We start from the raw sequence: 26917 nt of genomic DNA on the forward strand, positions 1-26917 counted from the left end.
GTGACAAGCTGTTCACCTATACAGCGACCAAAATCTTTTCGCACATCTCGTAGCTCACGCTGGTATAGGGTTCGGGTAGTTACTGTTGGTTTTCTGACATCCTCATCCTCATCTTCATCCTCCTGCACACTTGATGGCCCAGCCTCGTCTTCTCCACACCCAGACTTAGCAGAAGACTTTCTGCGTTCTAAATGACCTGAGTCTCTATACCATTTGTTCACCTTTTCTACAGGGGCAACTTGCACTGCTACAGCTCGCCTCTCCGACCCAGCCACAGAGTCTGCCACAGGGGTTGGAATACCCTCTGCAGGGGCAACTTGCACTGCTACAGTTCGTTTCTCCGACCCAGCCACAGGGTCTGCCACAGGGGTTGGAGTACCCTCTGCAGGGGCAACTTGCACTGCTACAGTTCGTTTCTCTGACCCAGCCACAGGAGTGGGAACGGCTGCGGGAGCTGGAACGGCTGTGGGTGCCGGGACGGCTGCGGGAGCTGGAGCTGGAACGGCTGTGGGAGCTGGAACGGCTGCGGGAGCTGGAGCTGGAACGGCTGCGGGAGCTGGAGCTGGAACGGCTGTGGGAGCTGGAACAGCTGCGGGAGCTGGAACGGCTGCAGGAGCCGAAACCGGGACGGCTGCGGGAGCTGGAGCTGGAACGGCTGTGGGAGCTGGAGCTGGAACGGCTGCGGGAGCTGGAACAGCTGCAGGAGCCGAAACCGGGACGGCTGCGGGATCTGGAGCTGGAACGGCTGCGGGAGCTGGAACGGCTGTGGGAGCCGGAACCGGGACGGCTGCGGGAGCTGTAGCTGGAACGGCTGCGGGAGCTGTCACTAGGTTGATAGTAGCATCAATTGCAGCTCGATAGGCACAGGCCAGACCCCAGCACGCCACAGTGATTTGTGTCACTTTGGAACTGCCAGAGTCATGACACCTTTTTTTCAAGCATTCTACCAGTTTTTTAGGATTTTGCAGTTGTTCAGGGGTGAATGTCCAAAACACTGGAGGTGCCCACTGCCCTAGAAACCTGCCCATATCCTCCCACACTCCCTGCCACTCGCAAATATCCCGCCTCAAGACAGATCTCCGGATGAGATTCCTAAGTAGTTGTTTAACCTTAAACAAAACCTGAAGCACATTCAGGAGACATAACAACAAGAACATGCTGGTCTGAGTATCCCAAGGATATTCAACATCTTGGAGAGCTACCGTAACTAGCTCGGGGGATAAGAGGGTGGTGAAGGAGGAAGGGAGAGTGAACAGGTAGGAGAAAATATCTTCCCCTGTCCCCTCCAGAGATTGACTCCCTGATGAAAAAAGGCAATAGGTGTAATTGCTAATAGTTTCTGAGATATGGTTTCCGAAGTATAGAGTCGACGACAGTGCTGAGTACAAATACCAGGTTAGAGTCATGACCAGATATCTCATCATTTCATAAGCCATCGTTACACCACACAGTACCATAACAATCTTAAACCAGGGCCCGGAGAGGATAAACAGCACGACAGGGAGCACATACAAAAAGTAACTTGCTATAAAACTCAATTTGGGAAACAGGTACAGCAGACTTGAGATTAAGGCAATCAACATTGTGACTAGCAACTATTAAGCAGGTCGAATACTTATACCAATTTTAGTTTAACACACTCTGGTCAAATCTGTCGATATCTCAACCCTTCGAGCCCCACGTTGGGCGCCAAATGGACTGTTGTGGTTTAGCCCGGCTGGCAGCCAAACACCACACAGCCGTTCGCTCACCCTCCCCCCTCCCTCTCCGGGATGGGGGAGAGAAACGGGAAAGTGAAGCCTGTGAGTTGAGATAACGACAGTTTATTAAGACAGGAAAATTAATAATAATAATAATAATAATAATAATAATAATAATAATAATAATAATAATAGTAATAATGTGTACAAAATAAGTGATGCACAATGCAATTGCTCACCACCCGTTGACCGATGCCCAGCCTATCCCCGAGCAGCCGGCCCCCCCACCCCAGCTAGCCACCCCTATATATTGTTCAGCATGACGTCAGATGGTATGGAATACCCCTTTGGCCAGTTTGGGTCAGCTGTCCTGGGTCTGTCCCCTCCCAGCTCCTGCTGCACCCCCAGCCTGCTCGCTAGCAGGACAGAGCGAGAAGCTGAAAAGTCCTTGGCTTGGTGTAAGCATTGCTCTACAACAATTAAAACATCAGCATGTTATCAGCGCTCTTCTCATCCTAATCCAAAACATAACACCCTGCCAGCTACTAGGAGGAAAATTAACTCTGTCCTACCTGAAACCAGGACAGCACCATTGCCTTCACCCTGAACCCTGGCATTGCTCCCCCCAAGCTCATCTCTATCGAGCCTCATTTCCTCCCTGTCCCCCCTCATAATTAGTTTGAAGCCCTCTTGAACAGCCTGCCACATCCTGGGCTAGAGTCCATTTCCCCCTTTGGGACAGGTGGGACCCATCGGCATCCATCAGGCCAGATGCTGAGTAAACCTCCCCATAGTCCATCCTTGTCCCAGTCTCACAGGGTCCACAAAATCTTGTTTTATGTTTTATGCCCAAGAGATTTTTTATTTTTTTCCCTACATATAAGTTGTAATTGAAATCAGATGGAGAACGTTTTCCACCAGTCAGGTGATTTAAAAGTCAAGGACAGGAGGTAAGGGTCTTTTGGGAGAATTTACTAGCAACTGAACTATGCTTCTTGTCTCCTCAAACATTGGTTCAGTGACTCGAGTGTTTGTTCGGCAGAGTGGATTGCATAAAGCCTAGCTCTGAAATTGTTTTGACCAGTGTTGTGACTGGAAAAGGCCATTCTCCTTGACATCTTGCTGACACGCAAGCAGGAGCCTGAAATTGCCGTGCCAACATACCTCATCTCTGCTGACCATGTGAGTCCTGCCTGTGTGCAACTCAGCTCAGTTTTGAGGGTTTGCCAACAAGGTTTCACATAACTGTTGTTTTGCTGTATTGGCTTTGCCCTCATTACACAAACATAAGAAAGAACAAGTTGCAAGAGCAGGGAAAAAAAAAGCAAAATGAATTTTCAGACTGTGTTTCTGTCATCAAGCTGTCTTTAAGACTTACCGCCTCAAATGATGATAAGAAAATATTAAAGAATGTATTATGTAGAAATCCCTCCTCTATTGGCTTGAAGCTTGGCTTAATTTCCCAAAAAACACTGAGAAATTTTCCAACATTCTGGACATCACATCATTTAATTTTATCACTAATGTCCAAATATAGTATTAATTTCTTCAAGCAAGTTTAACAAACTTGAACTTGCAATTTAAAATTCTCTCATCACAGAATGGAAAATGAAAGCAGAAAAGACAAGAAGCACAGTAACTGACATCGTAACTCAGTGCAAAGGACTCCATACCTCATCTCACATTATAAAGACAAATGTAAGAGAATGTTCTCTACATGCAGCTCACTGTTTCTTGTTTTTTGAGTAATGAAGGATCCTTTTACTCGTCTTTGAATAAGTCCACAATGCATTTAATGCTAAATATCCACCTAAAAACAAGGTAGTAGGTGTGAAGGAAAGGGAAAAGATATTATCTTTCATAATTTACAGAAAGATTTTTTTACTCTTCTAATGGAATTATTAAGATATATAAGAATTTAATTATTATAACATGCTCGTTGAATGCATACTTTTCAATGAGCTATGAAATTTCTACGACAGATTCAAGAGAGAAGGAAAATAAGATTTATTTATTTTTTCACTCATTTCTAGCACTATGGACATACATACAGACCCACAAGGTGGGCTCATCTTTTAATATTCAGTTAGAATGAAAATTACTGGTCTGGATTATGTTTTCACTTCAGTGGTAACTACCATGTCAATTCGACAAGTAATTTTTTTTTTTTCCTTTTGAGACAAGAATTCTAAATTCTAAGTCCTGAACTAGCGTTCATTCATATGAATTCTAGAGGTGAAAAACCTACATAAGGAACAAACATTAAATAATTTCTACATAATAAGTTTGGCTGACCTGCTGTACAGGTTTCTAAAATCAGAATAGTCCTTGGAGGTACTGCTGAAGAAATTATGCCTATAGAGTAAAAAAAGAGTAAAAACACAAGTTTACTGTATGTCATGCTTCTGGGTTGAGTCACCCTTTCACCACTGAGAAGAGCTTAAGGATGGAAAGAGAAAAATCTATTACAGCATTCAAGGCTTGTGCCTATACTGAGCTCATCTGTGTGTGCAACTAAGTATAAATTGGCCAGGTCACTTAAAATTCACGTAAAAATAATCCTACCAAAACCTAAAGTCTCTTCCAAGTATATCCTAATCTGAAGGTCATCTAGGTATATCCTATGTGTATAAATCCTTACTATAAACATAATCCTGTGCTTTTTTTCAGTGTTTCTATCTCCTTTTGGAAACTAAATATTAAGCCTTTCATTTGAAAAGAAACTGTATATGTGCTACTTCTTATGTATTAAGTTGTCAGAACTCGGTAGAGTCCCATAGTCAATCCCCCAGTGACATGTTCTCTTTACTTCTGTAGACATCACCATATGAAATAAAGTATACATCCAGCAAAACTTTCTTATGCTTTCCTCCAGCTTCTTTGAAAATTGTCATAGACCCAGATTAAGGAGTTGTAAAGAACCTAATGCTGCAATAATATTTTATGATTTTTTTTTCAGTTACTAGATTTTTCCAAAAAGCATATATTTTTTAAAGTTTATTTTTACTTCGAAGTTCTGCATGTTAAGTGCTATTAGTAATATTGAACATTATGTATTAGACACAGAGAGGTTGAGACTGATGAAAGTCGCACACATTCACTGCAAACCTTTATGCAAACTTTCACTTCTACCACAGGTGACTTTTGTCTACAAGCAGTGATTTTTATGTGTTGCCTAAAATTTTTACTGGGGATGCTCTAACAATGGTCTTCTTAGCACAGGTAGGGTAATGCTGGACAATGGATTGGCAAACAATTTAGACATGCACAGAGAAAAAGAGAGGAGTGACATTGTAGTCATCTTGGCCAGATAACAACAGCCTTCCACATAGGCTCTGAGGAGGCATGCAGTAATTAGGTATCAGGTTTCACAAGCTATCAATAGCATACTATCCTCTCAACTCAGATTTCTGAAATATATCATCACACATTACTTCTGTTGGAAATGAACAACTAGCAGTTATATATAAAATTATGAAAATGCAGGCAGTGTTTATCTGCATAGCTTTAGGACATTCACAGTATTTCAGTGTAAGCAAAATGAAAATGAAACTTTTTTTTTTTTTTCTGCCAGAATGCATTTTTTCCCACTTTCTAAACTTGCTCAGTGGTAACTGAATGTATTTATTATACTTTTACTAAAAAAAAATAAATTAAAATCCCAGAATAAAAAGAAAAAAAAATAGCCATCAACATCCATTGATTTGAGTGCTATCATTTTCTCACTGTTTATCAGGACAAAATCATTCAAACCATACCGCCCTACAGTCAGGCTGTCACACTTCTGTGTATCTTGTGACTGAGGTAATCACCATGCAATCAACGGGGTCTCCCTGGCAATTATCAAACCCTCTGGAGCACTCTATAGAATTGTGTTGTGAAACAGTTTAAATGTTCCTCTTTCCAAATGACATTTAAAGTCCCCATAGTATCTCTGAGAACTGACAACATATATTTCCTGTCCTGGATCTTCCCAGGCTCAGCTAAGACTTGTACAGAAAGATCACATTTTAATCAACATTCATTACACACCAAAAGGCCCAAACATTCCCTATTCTTACACTGTACAACTTAAAGGATATTTTCTGTCAGCTTCATTGTAGAGAAGCCTTATTTACATTATATCTATGTTGCAAGAGTGTTGATTCCTTACAGCTCTTTTTAATATCAGATACAGATCAATAATTTTTGTCTGTTTTTCTAAGTGAGGCTATAAACCACTTAACACTGCTGTCCCTCTGCCTGGGACTTACAGTGTTTATCCAAAGAAAGAATGTAGTTACCTTATGTTTTGGGGTTTATCCCAGTTGACAGTGAAGCACTACCACCACTTAAAATAAATAAATAAATAAATAAATAAATAAATAGTAATAATAATAATAATAATAAAGTTTTTTATTGTACCCTCGAAGGTCCCTTTCTCCAAAAAGAAAATTTGCTCTTGATATATGTTATCCAAAGGCAAACCTTATAAAATGAACAAATACCTAATCCAGTGGAGACACTAGCAAAATCCTCCTGTCTACATAACACTGGACACTATCTTCAGTTAAATAATGTACTTGCAAAGTAGGTCCAGAGTCAGTGGCACCAGTTTCTAGCATCCCAGCCCCCAAGGAAGAACTGTTGCTGCTCCGAAATTCTGTCCTGAATTTGCCTAATGCTCAAATCTCCATTATACTAAACAAAACATCTGGTGGCTTGGTGGTGAACCAGTATTCTCATCCTTTTTTTTTTCTTTTTTTTTTTTCTGTAAGAGGTTTTTTTTCAAACACTTTTGTACCTAAGTGCCATATTGGACTGTGATTCAAAATTTTAGTCTGTTTTTATCAGGCAAGATGAAATGATTAGAGAAGCTAGCTTACTTTGAGTGATAAGAATTAATAACATCTAATTTCAGCTCTAGAAGATTCATAGAGCTATCTGATATTGATAAGAAGGAGTAGATTTATCACAATGGCATCACAATCACTGATTCAGCAAGCAATCCTACAAGCAAGACGATGCATTGAGTCTTTGCACTGTCCTTTGTGTAATGAAAAAGCATACTGTTAACAAGATCGAACAATCATTAATTCCATTTAATTCTGTTTGCTATGATTATTCTTCTACAGAAATGTATCTGGTCCACACTGAATAGTAATTTAATCTGTTATGATCTATGTAAGTGAGCTCTGTACTATGATGACTTCTCAAAGCTTTTGGTGGATTGAAAGAACCACGATATAGCAGTCCTGACCTGAATATACATATAGTATAAAGGAATGCTGATATCTGCAGCTGTGTTGCCTGTTTCACAAACATTATATATTTTAGGTATCTTCTGCTGATTTGATCTCTTCTTAGTATCAGAATTTATACATTTATTTTCCCAATCATATCTTGTAACTTAAACTAGACAGCAAAATTAACTTTTTTCTGTCTTTGTACCTTATCTTAATTTCATTGACTGAAGTTCTGTCATTCCTTATATCATCTGTTTTCTTGAGGACTTTTAAATTTCTACCTTACAAATAAGTTTTCAAGCAAGAGAAATTCCATCAAGGCCAGATATTTGCTGGTTATTACAGAAAAGCCATTTACATGACAGGCTGAAGCTCCTTACTGATGTTCTCAAGAGAATTTATGTTCCTAGAACTTTTAAATTTTAGATACAGATAATCCATCAAATACTTACTTGTGCTCTATGGTGAACCTGGCATTTTCTTTCTCTCTCTCTTTCTTTCTTTCTTTCTTTCTTTCTTTCTTTCATTCTTTCTTTTTCTTTCTTTCTTTCTTTCTTTCATTCTTTCTTTTTCTTTCTTTCTTTCTTTCTTTCTTTCTTTCTTTCTTTCTTTCTTTCTTTCTTTTTCTTTCTTTCTTTTTCTTTCTTTCTTTCTTTTTCTTTCTTTCATTCGTTCTTTCATTCTTTCATTCTTTCTTTTTCTTTCTTTTTCTTTCTTTCTTTCTTTCTTTCTTTCTTTCTTTCTTTCTTTCTTTCTTTCTTTCTTTCTTTTTCTTCCTTCCTTCCTTCCTTCCTTCCTTCCTTCCTTCCTTCCTTCCTTCCTTCCAGTCTTCTGGTCTTCCTTTCCTCAGCCTTATTGCTTCACCACTGCTCATCTCCATTCACCAGGTAGCATAGAGCATAGTTCACTTGACAGAGGAGAGAAATTTAAAGCAGATCACACAGCGCCTTATTTACTGCTCTGCCCAGTGAGTTATGATGTCCTCTGCCATCATAGAGGCATTGGAGGACAAGAGGATGCACAGAAACCTAAACCAGAACTGTTGCAGTCCCTGTAGTCTTCCCTGTGCCAGGACAAGCAAGCTTTCTCCTCCATGAGTTTTCACAGTACAGTTGCTCACTTATTTCACACCAACTCAGAAGTGTTCGCAGAAGATCTTTTGGATTTCTGACTCTAAATCAGTTTCCCACAATAGTCATTGCTAAACTGTTTAGGCAGTACTGGGGTTGCTTTGACCCATTAACACTTTATACCTTCTGGTAGACCTGCCCCATGGAGTCTCATGTTAAATTTCACATTGCTTAATTATCTTTACTTTTAAACACAGTCTCAGATCTATTCTGAATATGTTCGAGTCCATCTTTCCAATTATTGGATCATGTTATAACTTTGCTGGTCTGACTACACACCAATACATGGAATGAAAGTGGGAATTGTTATAATGAGAAATCTGGGACCAAACCTTTTTTTTTTTTTTTCCTTTCCCCTTCTTCCTTTCCCCAAGAAACAATTAAAAATTCTGATTTGCCCTTGCTTAAAGAAATAATGAGAAACATTATCTTAGCAGTAAATCAGTAGTAGGTAGTCAGTAAAATGTATTTTGTACATTAATTCTTCAGATGACTTGTGGTATTCTCATGAAGAAAAAGTGTTTTTTTGTTGTTGTTGTTTTTTGTTGTTGTTGTTGTTTGTTTGTTTTAATTTTAATATGGGCAGCTGATTAACTAATTACCTATGATTACAGTGAACAGTATGGAACACTAGGAACATACTTTTATTTTTCATAAACACCACTGTGGATGAATTCAGTGCAGAGTCAAGCAACCTGTTCTGCCTTCTCTCTATTTTCATTCCCAAAGGAACTGCCTTTAGGACTGCCACACCTGGAAACAAAGACTTCTGACAATGAGTAGGAGCATTAAACTGTAGCAGGGAAAATATCCAGCTATCTAGTCAATAAACCTTTCATTTTATATCTCAAAATGAGGATGAATATTTATTATGCTTTGCAATTTGTGGTGAGCATATCAGAAAAAATAAAATAATAATATTATCCATAATAATAATATATATAATATATTATTTAAATATAATAATAATAATAATAATAATAATAATAATAATAATAATAATAATAATAATAATATCTTAGGAGAAAGAATAAAATTAATAGAAGATATTAATATTACATCAAGATAATATATTTCAGGATAGTTTATTATCTTGAAAAACTGATTTTATACATCTGATAAATATAGTCGATTAAAGAAAATCTGGTTAATTGGCCATAGGTTGTTAATTTTCCAATATCTTTTACTCATAATAGTACACAGCTTCCTGCAGACTGCTCTGCTAAAATCAGAGAGACAGGGACCGGAATACAAGGTGCAAATGTGCGTGCAAAAGGAGGAGAGACATTGAGACACGTCCTACACAAGGACCTGTCACACTTGGGGAAAAGTGGGCATTTCAAGTTTGTAGTCTCAAGAGGAAAGTTTTAGAAGAATTTTCTATGATGCCCTTTTCTGCTCTTCAACCTATGAAGCAGGCTGCCTTCACAGTGAGACGCAAAAATCTGCAGCAAGCAAATTCCTCATGTGGACTGCTCTTCTACGATCACATTTCCTTAGAATCCGTAATGAATTCAAAAGTACATCTATGAAGAAACCATTTCTCTGCCACTGTGAAACTTTTCAGCCTTTAAAGCACATCTGAAAGTGAGAAACTCAATAGGCTGACTGTATTTCTAAATGCAACACACGTGTTCACGATCATTTTGATTGAACTGATAGCTTTCAAAATTTTCAGCTCTCATTTAAGCCTCAAAGAAAGTACTGTTGAGATATGCATTCTCCTTGGGTTTTCCCCCATTTACGAAGCCAGAAAACCTTAGTTCACCTGTCCCTAAGCATATTCTGCAAATTAACTTTCCTGATGGAATTAAAACAAAGGCAGAATTTGGAAGACATCTGTAGAAGATCTCTAGTGCCTTTTTTCTTCCAGATGAATGCAATGATTTTACTAGAAAACTTCCCGTTTGAAAACCTCAGGAGGAGCGTCTTTCTCCCTCTGCCTTCCCCCTTACTTCCTGCACTCCCACTCGCTCCATTAGGGCTGCTTGCAGGACTTTTTTACATCTTTCCATATTAGAGGGGAGGTGAAATCTACTGGACTCAGAGATCCTAAGGGGCTCCTAACGGTTTTACAATGGCATATGTTTCAGAACAAGACAAGAAGGACTGTGAGCATGGGAGAGAGCTTGGCAGGTTTTACACATTTTTGTGTTTCATCATGTCTATTTCTGTCTCTGCACCATAAACAATTGCAAAAATTTATAGGGCCTAGGAGTACACAATGGGAACTGCTTTACTTTCAGCCTCACTTCGCTGCAAAGGTTTGCACATAAGTGTGGTGCTTTTAAAACAATAGGTAACAACAGTTGTTTCACCCTTTTGTGATTTGCCATCACTCTGAGACATTTCTGAGGTACTTGTTTAACTAAAATGGCCTTGTCTATAATCTGCAGGGTGTACTGGATGATGAACATTTTCAAATTACATGGTTTGCAGTTCTTAGTTCCACTGAATTTACAGCTGCTTTCAGACTCAGTGAACTGCATTTGATAAGGCTGTATTCAGTCCAGAACCTTTCTTTAGGTATATAATTGAAACTATTCTACCAAATCTGTTTCACTTAGAGTGCAATCATGTTCTGCCAGCCACTCAGAAATTCCCCATCCTGCCATGAGCGGTTAGTGGTGAGAGTAAAATGTCATTTAATCATTTCCCTCTAAAGCTCTGGCACACATGAATAGTACTATAATGATAATCAGGTATGTGTCCAAGCAGAGGCTCAGGTTATTCCAGTGTGTACAATCTTGCAGTATGGCAGTTATAAATTCAAAGACACAGATGTCCCATCAAGGGACAGTCCTGACTTTCTGCTGTCATTTAGAGACTGGCAGGTGTCTGGTAAAGGACTTGGTTATCCTCCATGTTTTACCAACTACCACTTGCACAGCGAATATCTTGCCCCTTCTAATTGTGGTACTATAGGGGTTTTAAAGTCACTATTATAATAAAGGGCCCCTGTGAACATATTTCTGCTTGTACATTCTCAGAGTGGTGATTTTTATTTTTATTTTTTAATTAATTTCTTCCCTCTGTTACTTAGCAGAAATATTTCTATCTTGAAATTTTGCTGTGGTACTATACAACACACAACTCTGTGCTGCACAATTTCCTGTTCTCTTCTAGTAAAGTATGTTAGCTAAAACATAAAAATAAAATAAAAATACACTACCATTCCCTGTATTATAAAGAAATTTTAAAAATAAATAAATAAAAAAGGGGTGGGGGGAGTTTATTTTTTTCAGTTTATTTTCATGATCTGTTAAATAAGTTACATAAACAAAATGGATTATAGGCAAAGAAGTAAACAGATGAAGAAGGCATAAAGTACTATCTTTAGATGATGATTGTTAGAATTATAATAGCAGAAAAAAGAGCAATATTCTGAGTTGTAAATGGTAGTCCTTGAAGTCTAATTCTGCTTTCCATTTTAAGAACACTGATACAGCTTTTATTTAATTTCTTAAATTTCTTTAAATCCGTAAGTATCTTAAAGTGGTTATATGATGTACTATTTAAAAGGCAAGGATGCAAGACATGTTCTTGCAACATCACCAGTTTTATGTTTTCCTTGCTGCCATAATCAGACAACATTGATTTAATCTGAAGTCTCTTGGGTTTATTTTTTGTGTGGAGTGGAGAAATTTGCAAGAATTGCCAGCCTGCTTTGAACACAAATGTTATGTAACAGATGAGACCTGTTTCTAGTAGCTGTCCTTGTACTACTGGTGTCTTTCTTTTGGAGGAAGATTAGACATTTCTGAGTTCCTCCAAGGAGCAGTTGGCCCCTTCCCACAGGAAAGAACAAGTGTCTAGATTTGGAACAGGTGAAGGCACCCTGCTTCCAGAAGAGGCATTGCATTTCTGATGAAGAATGCTTGAAGAAAATCAATGATTATCTACATACTGGAGCTTACTGTCTACATGAACCCTACAGGAAATCTGGACATGTCACTTTGGTTGATGATGTCACATCAGGATTGTAGGCACTTAAAAATGGATTTGCAGACACAAATATCCTTTGCTTGGTCTGTCACCTTTAGTAGTGGATTTCTTCAGTAAAATTGTCAGGGCCATATAGTTTGTGACTATTGAATGTGCATACTACTTATTACTATCATTTGCCATTCTTTATCCTTCTTGGCTGCAGTAAGTAAACAGAGCAATAAGAACAGCAAATGATGTAACCAACAGGATAATTTTCAATATGCTTTTAGAAAATATTAATATGTCTGATCTTTAAAATATGCTACTGTTTAGGAGTTTGGAGGTTGGTAAATAAAACCGAGGAATTGTAACATTTGCAGAAGAAAAACCCTGAAAAATAATAAAAAATGAATATATATATAATATATATTTATATTTAAATATGTTTATACATTTGCCCTGCTAGTGGTTTCCACTTTATGGTTAGCAAACCACCAACAGTCTACAAAGCTTTTCATTTACTTGATTGAAAGCCAATTTGAGACAGATAAAATGGAAAGCTGGAAATTGAAAGGACCTATTATAAATTTGCCCACAAAATTATATGGTAGAAGAAGCTCAGCTTAAACACTTTCTGTTCCATACACTGAGATTCCTCAGTATAAGAGGGACATGGAGCTACTGGAAAGGGCATAACAAAAAGCCTTGAAGGAGCATCTCTCCTATGAGGAAAGGCTGAGAGATCTGGGACTGTTCAGCCTGGAGAAGAGAAGTGCAGGGGGAGATCTCATTATGAGACCCCTGAAGGGTAAATACCTGAAGGAAGGGTGCAAAGAGAATGAAGCCAGGCTCTTTTTTCAGTGGTGCCAATCAAAAAGGACAAGAGGCAATAGATACAAAGTGGAACATGGGAGGTTACTTCTGAACATTGGGAGCACTTTTTTACTGTGAGGGTGCTTACGCACTGGCACAAGTTGCCCAGAGAGGTTGTGGAGTCTCCCTCCTTGGAGGTCCTCAAAAGCTGTCTGGTCATGGTCCTGGGCAAGGGGATCTAAGCAGCCCTACTTAATGGTTTGGATGAGGTGACCTCTAGAGGCCCCTTCCAATCTCAACCATTTTGTGTGTGATTCTGCAAGTGTATTGTAATGCATTTCTCATGAACTGTAGGTAGTGAGTAAAGTCCCATCAATCCCCTTACAAAGCTCGTAAGTCCTATTTCAAACAGATATGGATCAACATAATTCTTGCTCAAGAAAGTATGTGGTTTAGGATACAAAAGAGTATATCAGAACACACATAAATTGTAAATACATGTAAACAAATGTAAACACATTCTGTTTTGCAGTTGCACTGGAGAAGAACAAATACAGGATAAAGTCTTCAGAAACACTGGTATTTCCTGTTTTGTTTTTGTTTTTGTTTTTGTTTTTCTGAGCTTGGATCAGCTCCGTATCCATCCATGCAGGTTTTGCACAGAAAAAGCTGATATAGGTGGAAAGATATATACACATGCATGTTTAATGATGTATATGAATGTTATGAGGTTTTTCTTACTGAACCTTTTTTTATCAGTCCTTCCCTCCTGAAAATAGACAGATTTTTCAGATTCTTCCTTCTACAGAAGGCAGAAAATCAGCCCTTAGCTATTACCTTTTATATAATCTTTACAAACATTCACAGGTATTCATTACAGTATATAACAGGATTGGAATATGCAGACTGTGGCAACGGTGAAGATTATGGCAAAGGGTAAGGGAGACTGATTGAGTACTTGGAAAGTGGGAAATAATATTTGATTGTTTTATTTGAGAGAAGGTTAGGGGTTGTAAGACAGGGAGAAAAGATAGTTTCTCTGATGGGAAATGAGGAAAGCCATGGAGTCACGTAAGTGTGTGGAGGACTTTCCAGCTGGGGGCAGGGTGAGTGGCAGGGGAGCCTCGTGCTATGAATGGGGCCAGGAGGAGGCAAGGGAGGATGTGTAGTGAGCTCAGCAGGAAGAAACTGCAATGCAGTGTTGTAAATCATAGACACTAATTTGATTCCTTCAGGAAAAGAAAAAAAAAAAAAAAAAAAGACAAGGTCAGTTTACTTGACTTGGAGTTACACATACCATACTACCTTTGGTTATTAGCTGGATCTAGAAACAACAAGGCTGTTAGAGCAAACAGTAAGAACAAGGCCACAACAGCAGCTTTTGCCCTGATGTTTACAGATGAGCTTGAGGTCAAAAGGAAATGCTAGGTCAGTCTTACAGGCATCTTAAGAGAGGAAAGGTACCTCTCTCACCAAATGTACCTGGATGTACGTTGAAAATAAATGAAATGTTTCTTTTTTTTTTCTTTTTCTTACAGACCAAAAATCAGCATGTTCACTCAGAATCTCTTTTTAATCTAGTAATCATATCTTTGCTGGCTTTGAGAGTTTCAACCATAATGTTTATAGTTTTCCTTTTATGTACAAGATACGGTGGGGAGTGGAAATAAATTTAAATAACTAAACAAATACAACTTTATAGTCATCATCACTTGCATGTATTATTGACCCATAGGGAGAATAAATATTTTTGGCAGAACACCTTGTGTCTGCCAGTGTTCCCCATATGGAACAGTAATGTGTTCAGGTAGTCATTACTATACGTAACAAAAACTGAAAAATAACAATATTATTTCTGAATAAATAAATAAATAAATAATCCTCACTCCAAAACCAAGCTAAATATATATATATATATATATATATATATATACAGAGAACTGTCCCACTAACAAAATGATTCTCTGTTACTGTGTGTAATGAAAGCATCCCACATGAAAATAGATCAATTTGGAAAATTAAACACCAGCTTAGAACCCTTGTAATTTGTCAAAAAGACCATAAACTAGGAAATGTGGAATAGCCATAGGCAGTCCTTATAGACTTAAGGTGCTTACATATGAGCCTTTTAATATCTGACAAATGACAATATCCTTCTGTTTGCTAAAGCAAAATATCAACTGCCAGCCCCGACTACTTCCTATGAATAAAATCCTTCTTTTGGGTATGGTCAATTAAAAAGTTATAAACAGACACTATTAAAATAGGGTAAGCTTGAATAGAAATATTTATAAATTAAAAATTATATTTATTTATGTTAACAGCTGAAAAGTGAATCTGAAATTAATGAATCACAGAATGGTTTAGGCTGGAAGGGGCCTCTTGAAATCTTCCATTCCTACCTCTCTGATCAAGAAGGATCAGCTACAGAAGGATAACCTGGACCGTGTCCAGTTAGGTTTTGAGTATCTCCAGTGAGGGAGACTCCACAACCTCTCTCTGGGCAACCTCTCCCAGTGTTTGAACACCCTCCCATTAAAAATAAAAATAAAATAAAAGTTAAAAATAAAAATAAAATAAAAATAAAAAGGTTCTCTTGTGTTCAGATGGAGTTTCATGTTTTTTTTTGTTGTTGTTATTTTTTTTTGTGCCAGTTGCTTCTTGTCCTGGCAGTGGTCACTGCTGAGAAGAGCCTGACTCTGTCTCTCTGTCTTCTTCATTCCCTCCCACTGTGAATTTATTCACATAGATAAAATTCTCCTGGACCTTCTATTTTCAAGGCAGAACAGCCTTGGTCCTCTCATCCTTCCCTCATACAAAAGATGCTGCAGTGATTCTATGATCTTTGTGGCCCTGTGCAGGACTTGCTCCAGTAAGCCCCTGTCTTTCTTTCACTGAGGAGATCAGTATTGGATGTGGCCTCACCAATGCTGAATAGAGAGCAAAGATCACTAATGAACTAATGAACCTAATGAAGCCCAGGACGCTGCTGGCTTTCTTTATTCTGCAGGAGAATTGCTGGCTCTTGGTCAGCTTGTTGCTCACTAGAACCCCAAGTTCTTCTCTACAGAACTGCTCTGCAGCCCCTTGGCTCCCTGCATTTATTGTTGCCTAGGTCAGTGCTCCCCAGATATTTTTTTTTTTCACGTGTCCCTTTTGAACTTCATGAACTTCTCAGACTAATTCTCTGGCATTTTCAGGTCCCTCTGGATGACTGCACAATCCTCTCATATTTCAGGTTCTTCTCCCAGTTATGTATCATCTCCAGACTTGCTGATGCAATATTGCCCAGGTCATTAATAAAGATGTTTTAATGCAAAGGTTGTTAATGAATGCATTGTAATACGTTTGATATAAATTCAAACATCTTTCTAGCCACACTGATATGTATGTGTTTTTGAATGGTTTATGTGGATTTGCCAAGTGCTAATCATAACTCACCAACTTAATTGTTTCTACGATAATATGACTGCATTTATGGATGAGGGGAGAGAATTGGATGCCATTTTCCTCAGTTTTAGCAAAGCTTCTGACCCTGTCTCACACAACACTCTTGTATCCATGGTAGGCTGTTATGGCCTGGGTGGATGGACAATCAGATGGATGGAACACTGACTGGATGGTTCAGCTCAGAGTGTAGTAGTTAACAGGGCTGTGCTCTGGTAACAAGGAGAGTACGCAGAGGTCTATGCTGGGATGTCCTGTTTATGTCTATACAACTTGGAGGAGGAGAGGGATCACACTCATGTCAAAGTTGCAGTTGACACCAAACTGGTGAGACTGATGGATGTGCTTGTAGGAAAGACTATCTTCTGGAGAGACATAATCAGACTGGAGGAGAGGGATAATGGGAATCTTCTGAAATGCAACAAGGACAAATACAAGTCCTGCTCTTAAGAAAGAATAACTCCTCCAACAATTCAAGCTGGTAATTTTGCTTGGGTGGGAGCAGCTCTCCAGAGAAGGTCTGGGGATCCTGGTGGGCAAGTAACTGAGCACAAGCCAGCAGTGCGCTTTGGCAGCTGTGGAGTCCAACTGCATACTAGGTTCTACAAACCAGACAGTCACTCAAGAGATGGGATTGTCCCCTTTGGTTGGGCACTCAAAAAGTCACACCTACACACTGTGCACACTTTTGGATTCCTTGTACAGAAAAGACGTCAGTAAACACGAGTGAGTTCAGCACAGAACCCTTAGATGTTTAACGCTGGAGCAGTCCATTTGTACAGAGAGGCTGGAGGACCAGGGCTGGCTTTGGGAGCACCCAGCAGCACCCCAGTGCCCCTGTGAGGCTGGAGCCGGGCTCTTCTTAGCGGGGCACAGTGGGAGGATGAGGGCCAGGCACTGGGAAACCTCTCCACGGGAGCAGAGGTGAGCAGGGACATGGGCTGCCCAGAGCTATGCAGGCTCCCTGCCTGCCTGAGCGTCATGGTCCAACCCCAGTGCTCTCCTGCTGGCAGCAGCTGTGAGCACCAGGAACCTCCCCAGCTCCCTCCTCACAGGAGTTATCCCATGATTCATAATTCAGCCTCTGAGCTCATTTCATATTATTTAAAAAGCTTGTCTAAAAAAGGCAATTTTGTAGAGTTAATAGTCTTAGGCTTAGTGTCAGGCTGAAGATTGCATGAAATTCTGATAAAATACACTATATCAACACAGTAACGGTACATCATATCTGTAAACATTGATCAACAACCATACAACAATTAACAAGGATAGATATTCATGACAAAAACAATTTTAACAAAATCTGAAAAGCAAACAAAGAAACAAAGACTCTTATACCGGGGGAAAAAAAGAAACACCACGATGACATGTAGAATGGTCATTTGTATTCTTGAAAGCAATGATCTAAAAAGATTTAAACATCATAACACACAAAAAACTCTATGTGAATTTCTATGACTTAAAGTGTTAGGTGATACTTAGATATATAAGAAAGGAAATAAAAACTAGGAGGAATAAGGAAGGCACATTAACCTCTCTGAGTGATGTGACAGTACTGTCCAGGAACATTGTGCATACAGGTTTTCCCCATAGCTATAAAAACATGTGGAAAATCAAAGAAAGCAAATAATTGCTCAGCAGATCTAGGGAAAGAGTTTTTTTGTTGGTGGTGGTTTTTTGTTTTGTTTTGTTTTTTCAGGTAACATACAGAGCTTAATCGGTTTACTTTGTCATACCAATGAAGAGACAGCTTGACTATGGTGTGTTAGTGCTTCAAGGAGACAAAACATCTGAAACTCAAGAGCCCTTTAAACTACCTATGAAGTGCATATAAAGAGTGAATGCTTGGAAGTTAAAGTCAGTCAAATTCAAATGACTAGTGTAGCACTTTTGTAAATGATACTGATTACCCTATAAAATAATCTACCAATAAAAGTGAGGAGTTCTGAGTGAGGAATGATTCCTTCCTGCAAAATATTTTGTTGACTTATGCATATAATCACAGGTGTGAGACTTAGAACGTTTGGAGAAATTACTAGTATTTGGCTGGAAGTTGTACTGAAAGAGAAAGAAATCCTGCATTCAGACCAATTTATTGCAAATGTGATATAAAATGGCTAACCTAAGGTGTCGCAGTATACTGGAATCATAGTCGTATTTTAACAGGGGGATGATTGTTTTTCAAATTAGCTAACAAACTTATTTAACAGTGTGAGCATACACTTAGTTACACATAACTTCAATGACTGTAGTTGAGCAGTAATCAGATGAAATGTAATGGAAAAGCAGACAAATGGCATAATGATCCTTTCTGTTCTTAAAATTTCTGTATTTGAAAAAAAAAAAAAAAAAAAAAAGATTTTTTCACCTGTGCTTTACCTTACCAAAAGTAAAAGCACAATATGCCTGAACCCAATGACGTAAGATTTTTTGAAGTCACTTTAGAACCTTAGATGAAGCCTAATGCATAAGTGTCATGGTTATTATAAAAGATCTGCCTCTGCCTGAAAAATCCTAGATGATACCATGGAGTCACAGTGTGAGCTGCTAGTCTTTTTTGAGGATAGTGTACTTTTTTAGTACACATGTATCCCAGAGCATTTTCAAGTCAGTCTCAGAAAGAAGATATAGCAACCACGCTGCTCAAAAAGACTGCCTTCAACTAGTCAGCCTTGATAGTTGTGGATGCACTTTGTGTTGGCATCAGTGCTTGAATGGCTTCAGAGGGAGTACTGTAAGCTTCCCTTGGTTTGAGGATCTGCAGCAGCAACAGCTGAGCCTTGCAGTAAGAAGGCAGTTACAGAAATGTTACCTGGAGAAAGATTCTTCAGAGATTATATTTATTAATTTAAGAAGTAGATAATACTAAGCAGCAGTACAATCACAGATTCATAGAATCAGAGAACTAAAGGATGGTTTCATTTACAAGTGAACTAAAAGATCATCTGCTCCAATACACCCGCCATTGGCAGGGATACCTTCCACTGGACCAGGTTGCTCAAAGCCCCATCCAACCTGGCCTTGAAAACCTCCACGTAGGGGATATTCACAACTTCTCTGGGCAACCTGTTCCAGTGCTTCACTACTCTCATAGTGAAGAATTTCTTCCTTATATCTGATCTAAATCATCATTTCCCCTTGTCCTATCACTACGCTCCCTGACAAGGAGTCCCTCTCCAGCTTTCCTGTAAGCCCTCTTTAGGTACTGGAAGGCTGCTAGAGGGCCTGTAGCCTTCTCATCTCTAAGCTAAAAAAAAACAGTTCTCTCAGCATGTCTTTGTAGGAGAGATGCTCCGTCCCTCTGACTATCTTTGTGGCCCTCCTCTGGACCCACTCTAACAGGTCTCTGTCTTTCATATGATGGGGGCCCCAGAGCAGGATGCAGTACTGCAGATGGGGCCTCATGGGAGTGGAGAAGACAGGGAGAATCACCTCCCTCGGCCTCATGGCCACACTACTTCTGATGCAGCCCAGGATGCAATTGGCTTTCTGGGCTGTAAGCATGCATATTGTTGTCTCATACTCAGATTTCCATCCACTCGTGCCCCCAAGCCCTCCTCTGCAGAGCTGCTCTCAGTCCACTCGTTGTCCAGCCTGTATTCATGTTTGGGATTGGGGATTGAACTGGCTCAGGTACAGCAGCTTGCACTTGGTCTTGTTGAGCTTCCTGGTGTTTGCACAAGCCCACTTCTCAAGCCTGTCAAGGTCCCTCTTAATGGTATCCCTTCTCTCCAGCATGTTGACTGCAGTACTCAGCTTGGTGTCATCAGCAAACACGCTGAGTCTGCATCAATCCCACTTTCCATGTCACCAACAAAGGTGTTATATAACACTGGCCCCTGAACGACATGACTCATCACTGGTCTCCACTTGGCTATTGAGCCATTGACCACAGTACTTTGAAAGCAACCATGCAGCCAATTCGTTGCTTACTGAGTGGTCCATCTGTCAAATCCATGTCTCTCCACTGTAGAGACAAGGATGTTGTATGGGACAGTATCAAATGCCTTGCAAAAGTCCAGGTAGATGACAACAGTTGCTCTTCCCTCATCTACCAGTGCTATAATCTTGTTGCAGAAGGCCATCAAATTTGTCAGGCATGAGTTGCCCATGGTGAAGCCATGTTGGCTGTTGCCAATCACCTCCCTGTTGTCCATGTCCCTTAGCATAGCTTCCAGGAGGATCTGCTCCATGATCTTTCCCGACACAGAGGTGAGACTGACTGATTTGTAGTTGCCTGCATCTTTCTTTTTTCCCTTTTTAAAAACGGGGTTAATGTTTCCCCTATTCCAGTCAGTGGCATCTCAAGTGGCCTGCCACAACTTTTCAAGTATGATGGTTAGTAGCTTAACAACTTCACCTGCCAGTTCCCTCTGGACCTGTGCATGTATCACATCAGGTCCCATGGACTTGTGTTCATTCAAGTGCCTTTGAAGGTCATGAATCTGATCTTCCTCTATAGTGGGTGGTACTTCATTCTCCTAGTGCACTTTGCAGTGAAGACGGATGCAAAATTGTTGAGTATCTCCACTTACTCTATGTTGCTTGTTTCCTTGTTTCATTCATCAGGGGGTACAATTTCTTTTGTCTTCTTTTATTGTCCTATGTTCTTGAAAAATCCCATCTTCATATTTTTGTTGTATTTGAATAAATTCTTCTCTGTAGCCAAATTCAGCTCCAGATTTGCCTTCTCTTATCTTATCCCCTTCCCCTGCATCCTTGCACTCCTGAGTCAGATCCCTGTAATGTTCCCAGGACGTATATCTCTGTCTCCACTGTCTATGCATTTCATTATTCTGTTTTAGTTTTGCTATGAGGTCTTGACTTATCCCAGTTTATCTCTTATCCTCCCTGCCCGACCTTCTGCATATCAAGTTTGAGAACATTTGTGCCCTAAGAAAAATGTTTTTAAATATCTCCCAGCTATCATTTTCTCCTTTATCTCTGAGGGCAATTTCCTAAGAGATTCCACAGACTAATGCCCTAAGCAGCTAAAGTGTGCCATTCTGAGGTTTAGGGTCTTGACTATATTTTGCCCACTGTGTATGCCTTTAGATTGAGAATTGTACAAAGCCATTATTACTGCAGCCTGGGCCACCTTTAACCTTGACTTCACCAATAAGTTCTTCCACAATGATGAACAACAGGTCCACAAACAGGACTCTTCTGGTTGACCTCTCTAACACTTTTACTAGGAAGTTATCCTAAACACCCTCCAGTAGTTTTCTGGATTTCTTGAAGTTTGCTGTGATGCTTTCCCATCAGATGTCAGGGTACTTCAAGTCACCTAGCAGGATGAGGGCCTGCAAGTGTGCTGCTTCCCACAGTTGAAGAAAGAACTTCATGTTCATCAACATACTATCATTGATTGGGTGCCCTTTAGCAGACATCAACAATAAAGTTTCCTTTGTTAACTTGGTCTCCGGTTTTCACCCATAAACTCAAAGTCTGCAATGCTGTTCTTCAAAGACATCTTTGTGTAATTAATTTTTTATTATTATTTATTTTTTATTTTTTCATAAAGGGCAACTCCCCTAACTTTCTTTTCTTGCCTTCCTTTCAAATAGTTCATAACCTTCAATTGCAGCACTCCAGGTGTGTTCTTCATCCCACCAAGGTTTCCTGAGAGCAATCAAAATATCAAAAGCAATCAGCGTGCCAACTGAAAAATATGGTGCCTTTATGAAATCTCAGAAAGTGATCTGTGCCCCCTGTGTTATTTAAAAGAGAATTTGATTAAAGATGTAAGAAGGAGAGGGCAGAAACAACAGAAATGTATGAATACAAAGGTATATTCAGATGCTTGCTAAAGACGGTATCTAGCATTCAGGAAGAGCTCGCAGCTTGGCTCATGGGCCACTGAAATATAGGTATTTGCGTCTTCTCTTAAATTCATCATTCTCTTAAATACATTAATTTCCTTTCTACAGTGCCGTTTTTAGGCAGAGATATTTTTTGTCTTTTGGAAAGCTGGTGTTTTCTTCTTCCCAACTCCACATCTGTGTTTCACACAGTCAAAAATTCTTTAGTGCAAATTGCCCTTGGACAACACAGAGCTGGCAGCTGGTGCCTCTTACACATTTGCAGAGAGCCAGGCATGGTCACATCAAGGGCCACAGCTTGATTTACAACTTGTGCAGGAGACCAAAACAAGTTCTCATTCTGGCTAAGAGAGTGAGCTTCTCCCTGTTAATATGAGCTTCTCCTGCTGATAGTGCCTGAGAGACTTGAAACTACAGCCTGTTTCCAAAGTCTGATTTTTCACCTTACACACCAGATAGGTAGGTGGGTTCATGTTGTATGAGGTCTGCTGGATTTAAGGCAGTTCTACTAGTTGTTCTGGAATATACCCTGAAAAAAAAAATATGACATTTTGAAAGAAAAATCACAATAACATTTACTTATGTTCATATTATAAACCTATTTTGAAGTAGAAGACTTCTGTTTACATTTTACACAACAGAAACTTTAGTCAGAGCTATACTATAGATATTCTTTCTACTGCTACAATAAAAAGCAATTGAATAAATATTAAAGATCAAGGTCAAAATTAAAGAAAAAAATATTTTCTGATCATTACATTTTAAAAATCAGGGTGATTGTTTTTCCCACTAACTTTTATTTTTCCGGCCATTGTTGCTTAGGCAGATTTATGAAAGGTATAGTTGAATGTTTTACTACCAGCATAGTGACTTTACGACTCCAGGTAAATAGAAGGAATCACAGAGGCAAGCTACTTTTGCAATTTTAAAAATTTTAAATTCACATTTTGACCTTTTAGGTACTTTATTCATCTGACAGATATTATATTTCATAGGATCATGGAAATAATTCACAAAGGTTTTGCAGATAGCACTTTTTAAAGTAACCTGGTAGATAACACCCATCATATGCAACATTTTAATCAACTTCAGTCTGTCTAATAGAAGTTTAACTGTGTCTGCCCCTTCAGTTACTTAAATTAGCAGGAGAAAAGGGGAGGAGTGCTAGTAGCGTTTTACCATTTGGCTGTTAGCTTCTCTCTATTTTCTGCTAATGCACTTGAACCCTAACCTGTAGTAATCAGGAATGCCCACTGAGAATGTAATAGAGTTTCTCCCTGCTCAAGGTCGTTGCTCAGTCCTTGTGGTACCTGACATGACCCAGTATTTCAGAAGTGCAGGCATGTGGCTGAGAAAGCAAGATGAGGTTGAGATGGATTTGCTTGCTGGGGAAGTAGTTATTCCTGAAAACTGAGTGTCAAAGATAATATCAAACATTTGAACTTAATCATAAAAGGATTAAAACACATTGAACCACTGTTGTGATAGAGAAGTATAAAACCTCTGATCTTTTCACGAAGCTGAGGTGTCTTGGAGGAAGAGAATAGGGGAGATTCCTGCATCTGCACAACTTATGCAGAGAACACACAATGACACACAATGTGTTTCATACATATGTGGTCATCTCCCTTAACAGCTTGTCATTACTATAGCTCTCTGGATAGAACTAAAAAAAAAAAAAAAAAAAAAAAAAAGAGAGAGAGAGAAGAAAGAAAGAAAAAAAAAAAAACAGCACACAAACACGTACACAACACTTCACCTTAAGAAAGAATTAAAAAATACTAGGACATATGATAGCTATAAAACCTAACAAATTCCTAATGAAATAAAAGATGAAAATTAACTACAAACACGCAAAGTAGATTTCTTTTCCTCTTCCTCTCTTCCTTCTTGCTTTATTTGTAGGGCATGTCACAACATGAAGCAGCTACAGCCTGAAAATGGCACAAAGAGCCTTAGAAGTGGCATTTTAACAAGCTTAAATGATTTAGAGTCTGTACTGATCTTTTTATTTGATTGGACACAATTAGTATGAAAGAGGCATGTTTGAGTGCACTGAGTTGTGCACACTAATGGTCTGACCCGTTAAGAGACTTTACTAAGTACAGTATGCTTCTGTACTGCAGGAAAATAGAGTAGTCAATGATTTCAGATATATCACTGAAAAAGACAAGAGATGAGAGGTACTCAGGTGACACTGGTTTTCCATTTGCCCACTCTTATCTTTTCTAACTGTTTATGTAAAATGCAGGAATCTGGCAAATAGCATGACAATAGTCAAAATCAGGACAAAAAGATGAACAGAGAGAGTTTATAGAAAGATGAATCATTATGCAACAGATAGGAACAGAAAGCTAGCTTGGACAAAACAGTTCCTAGGCTTCTTCCCTAGACTTCATCCTAAATAGTGATATTCTGTCTTTTTTTTTTTTCTCCCCCCTCTTTTTTGCTTTCGATTAAATCTATTAAATTAGGATAGCCTGTTTTCTTGGCATTCCACTTCAAGTGCCAGAAAAATCATACTTAATGGTAAAAATTAATCTTGTAATATTTCACAGCCCAATTATCTGCGTTTCAGAGTGCAAATAGTTTGCTTCAATTGATATGTGGTTATTGCACTGCAACAGTTGCCTGCTCAGTGAGTCTGGTACTTCCCATCAGTCTCTACTGAGTTATTGTCTCATATGACATTGAGAGTCACTGGGGGCAAAGTGTGTTTTTCACTGTTCATGGTACCTTACCAAAACAGGTTTCTGTTCCATGAATACAATTTTCTTTCTCTGCCTTAAAACATTTTCTAAACCATGAATAAAGGTTAGAACAAACAAATAAACTTTCAGATATCCAGTCAAATGATATTCAAATCAACCCAGGGTGCAAATTTTATTTTCTATCATTTGCTATTATTATTTACTAAGTACTCATCGATATTTTTGGTCTGCAAAAGGATGCTTGTTATTGTCCATTTCTAAGCAGACTGTTACAGGTTATGTTACAAAGATTATTCTTGTTTCATACCCTGGAGACCTCAGTTAACAACTTAATTCGTACTGTTTGAATGTAAATAAAATCACACCTACTTGTTTTGCTGCCTCACCCATCCTTGTCATTTGTGTTTCTTCTCTGTGTGTGTGTGTACCAGGCTTAAGCTGTAGGGGACATTATCTGCACCTTCTCAAAAGCATGTGACCAAAATAGTTTTAAGTGTCTCTATGGGCAGGCGAAAATATCCACAGTCATGCCTGTAAAACAGTTTGATTATTAGTTTAAGTAATGAGAACTGTTTTTTTTTTCCTTAGGCAAGTAACCTGGGAGATGCAGAGAGAGCAGGAAGAGGCAGGAGTGGAACAAATCCTTGAACCTAAGCCAATTTCTTGATAGTCATAAAAATGAACCAACAGAGTTTCAAATACTAACTAGTTAAAGAGACAGAATTACACCTCAACAAAGCAATTAATTTTTAGGCAAAATTAATTTAAGCAATCATTTTTGTAATTAATTAAAGCAAATGTTCATTTAGATCTTAAAAACTGTCTTCTCTCCTTCCTCTGATAAGATGGTGCATTCAGGAGGAGCAGGGAGCTAAGGTCACTAAACAATATTTGGAAGACACCCATTGGCATGGACCAGTCCTCGGCTGAGCACTGCTGGGAGTTCTGCTAACTGAGTAGAATAGGAACAGTGAGCGTGGGTTGTATTCTCATCACTCATTTATGAAGCTTGTGTTGACAGATTTAGGTTTGGAAGGTAAGGTGTGGAAATGGTGGCCATAACATTAATGAACTTTCTAGAGAACAACTTGGCAAACCCTGAATAAATCATAGAATGGCTTGTGTTGGAAGAGACCTTAAAGATTATCTAGTGCCAACCCCCCTGCCATGGGGAAGGATGCCACCAACTAGATAAAGTTGCCCAGGGCATCATCCAACCTGGTCTTGAACACCCACCTCCAGGGATGGCGCATCAGCTCTCTGGGCAACCTCTTCCAGTGCCTCACCCCACTCTGAGTGAAGAATTTCCTCCTAACCCCTAATCTAAATCTCCTTTCTTTTAGTTTAAAACCATCCCACCCCTTGTCCTGTCATTGTCTGCCTGAGCAAAAAGCCACTCTCCATCTTTTTTATAAGTCCCCTATAAGTATTGAAAAGCTGCAACGAGGTCACCCCGGAGTCTTCTCTTCTTCAGGCTGAACACCCTCAGCTCTCTCAGCCTTTTGTCATAGGATAGGTGCTCCATCCCTCTGGTCATACTTATGGCCCTCCTCTGGACCTGCTCAAACAGGTCCACACCCTTGTTGTGCTGGGGGCCCCAGACCTAGGTGCTCCAAGTGGGGCCTCACAATGGTGGAATAGAGGGGGACAATCCCCTCCCTCGACCTGCTGGCCACCCCTCTGTTGATGCAACCCAGGATACAGATGGCTTTCTGGGCTGCAGAAATGCACTGCTGGCTCATGTTGAGCTTTTCATCCACTAGAGCTACCAAGTCTTTCTCTGCAGGACTGCTCTCAATGAGTTCTTCTCCCAGTCTGTACTCCTGTCTGGGATTGCCCCAGCCCAGGTGCAGCACCTTGCACTTGGACTTGTTGAACCTCATGTGGTTCACGTGGGCCCACTTCTCAAGCTTGTCCAGGTCCCTTAGGATTGTTTCCCTTCCTTCTGTTGTATCAATTGCACCACTCAGCTTGGTGTCATCTGCAAACTTGCAGAGGGTGCTCTCAATCTCATTGTCTATGTCGTTGATAAAGATATTAAAACAGCACCGGTCCCAGGACAGACCCCCGAGGGACACCACCTGTCACCAGCCTCCACCTGGACATCGCGCCATTGACCACCACCCTCTGGGTCAACCTTCA

The sequence above is a fragment of the Cygnus atratus genome, chromosome Z, assembly GCF_013377495.2.
Source record: "Cygnus atratus isolate AKBS03 ecotype Queensland, Australia chromosome Z, CAtr_DNAZoo_HiC_assembly, whole genome shotgun sequence".
NCBI lineage: Eukaryota > Metazoa > Chordata > Aves > Anseriformes > Anatidae > Cygnus > Cygnus atratus.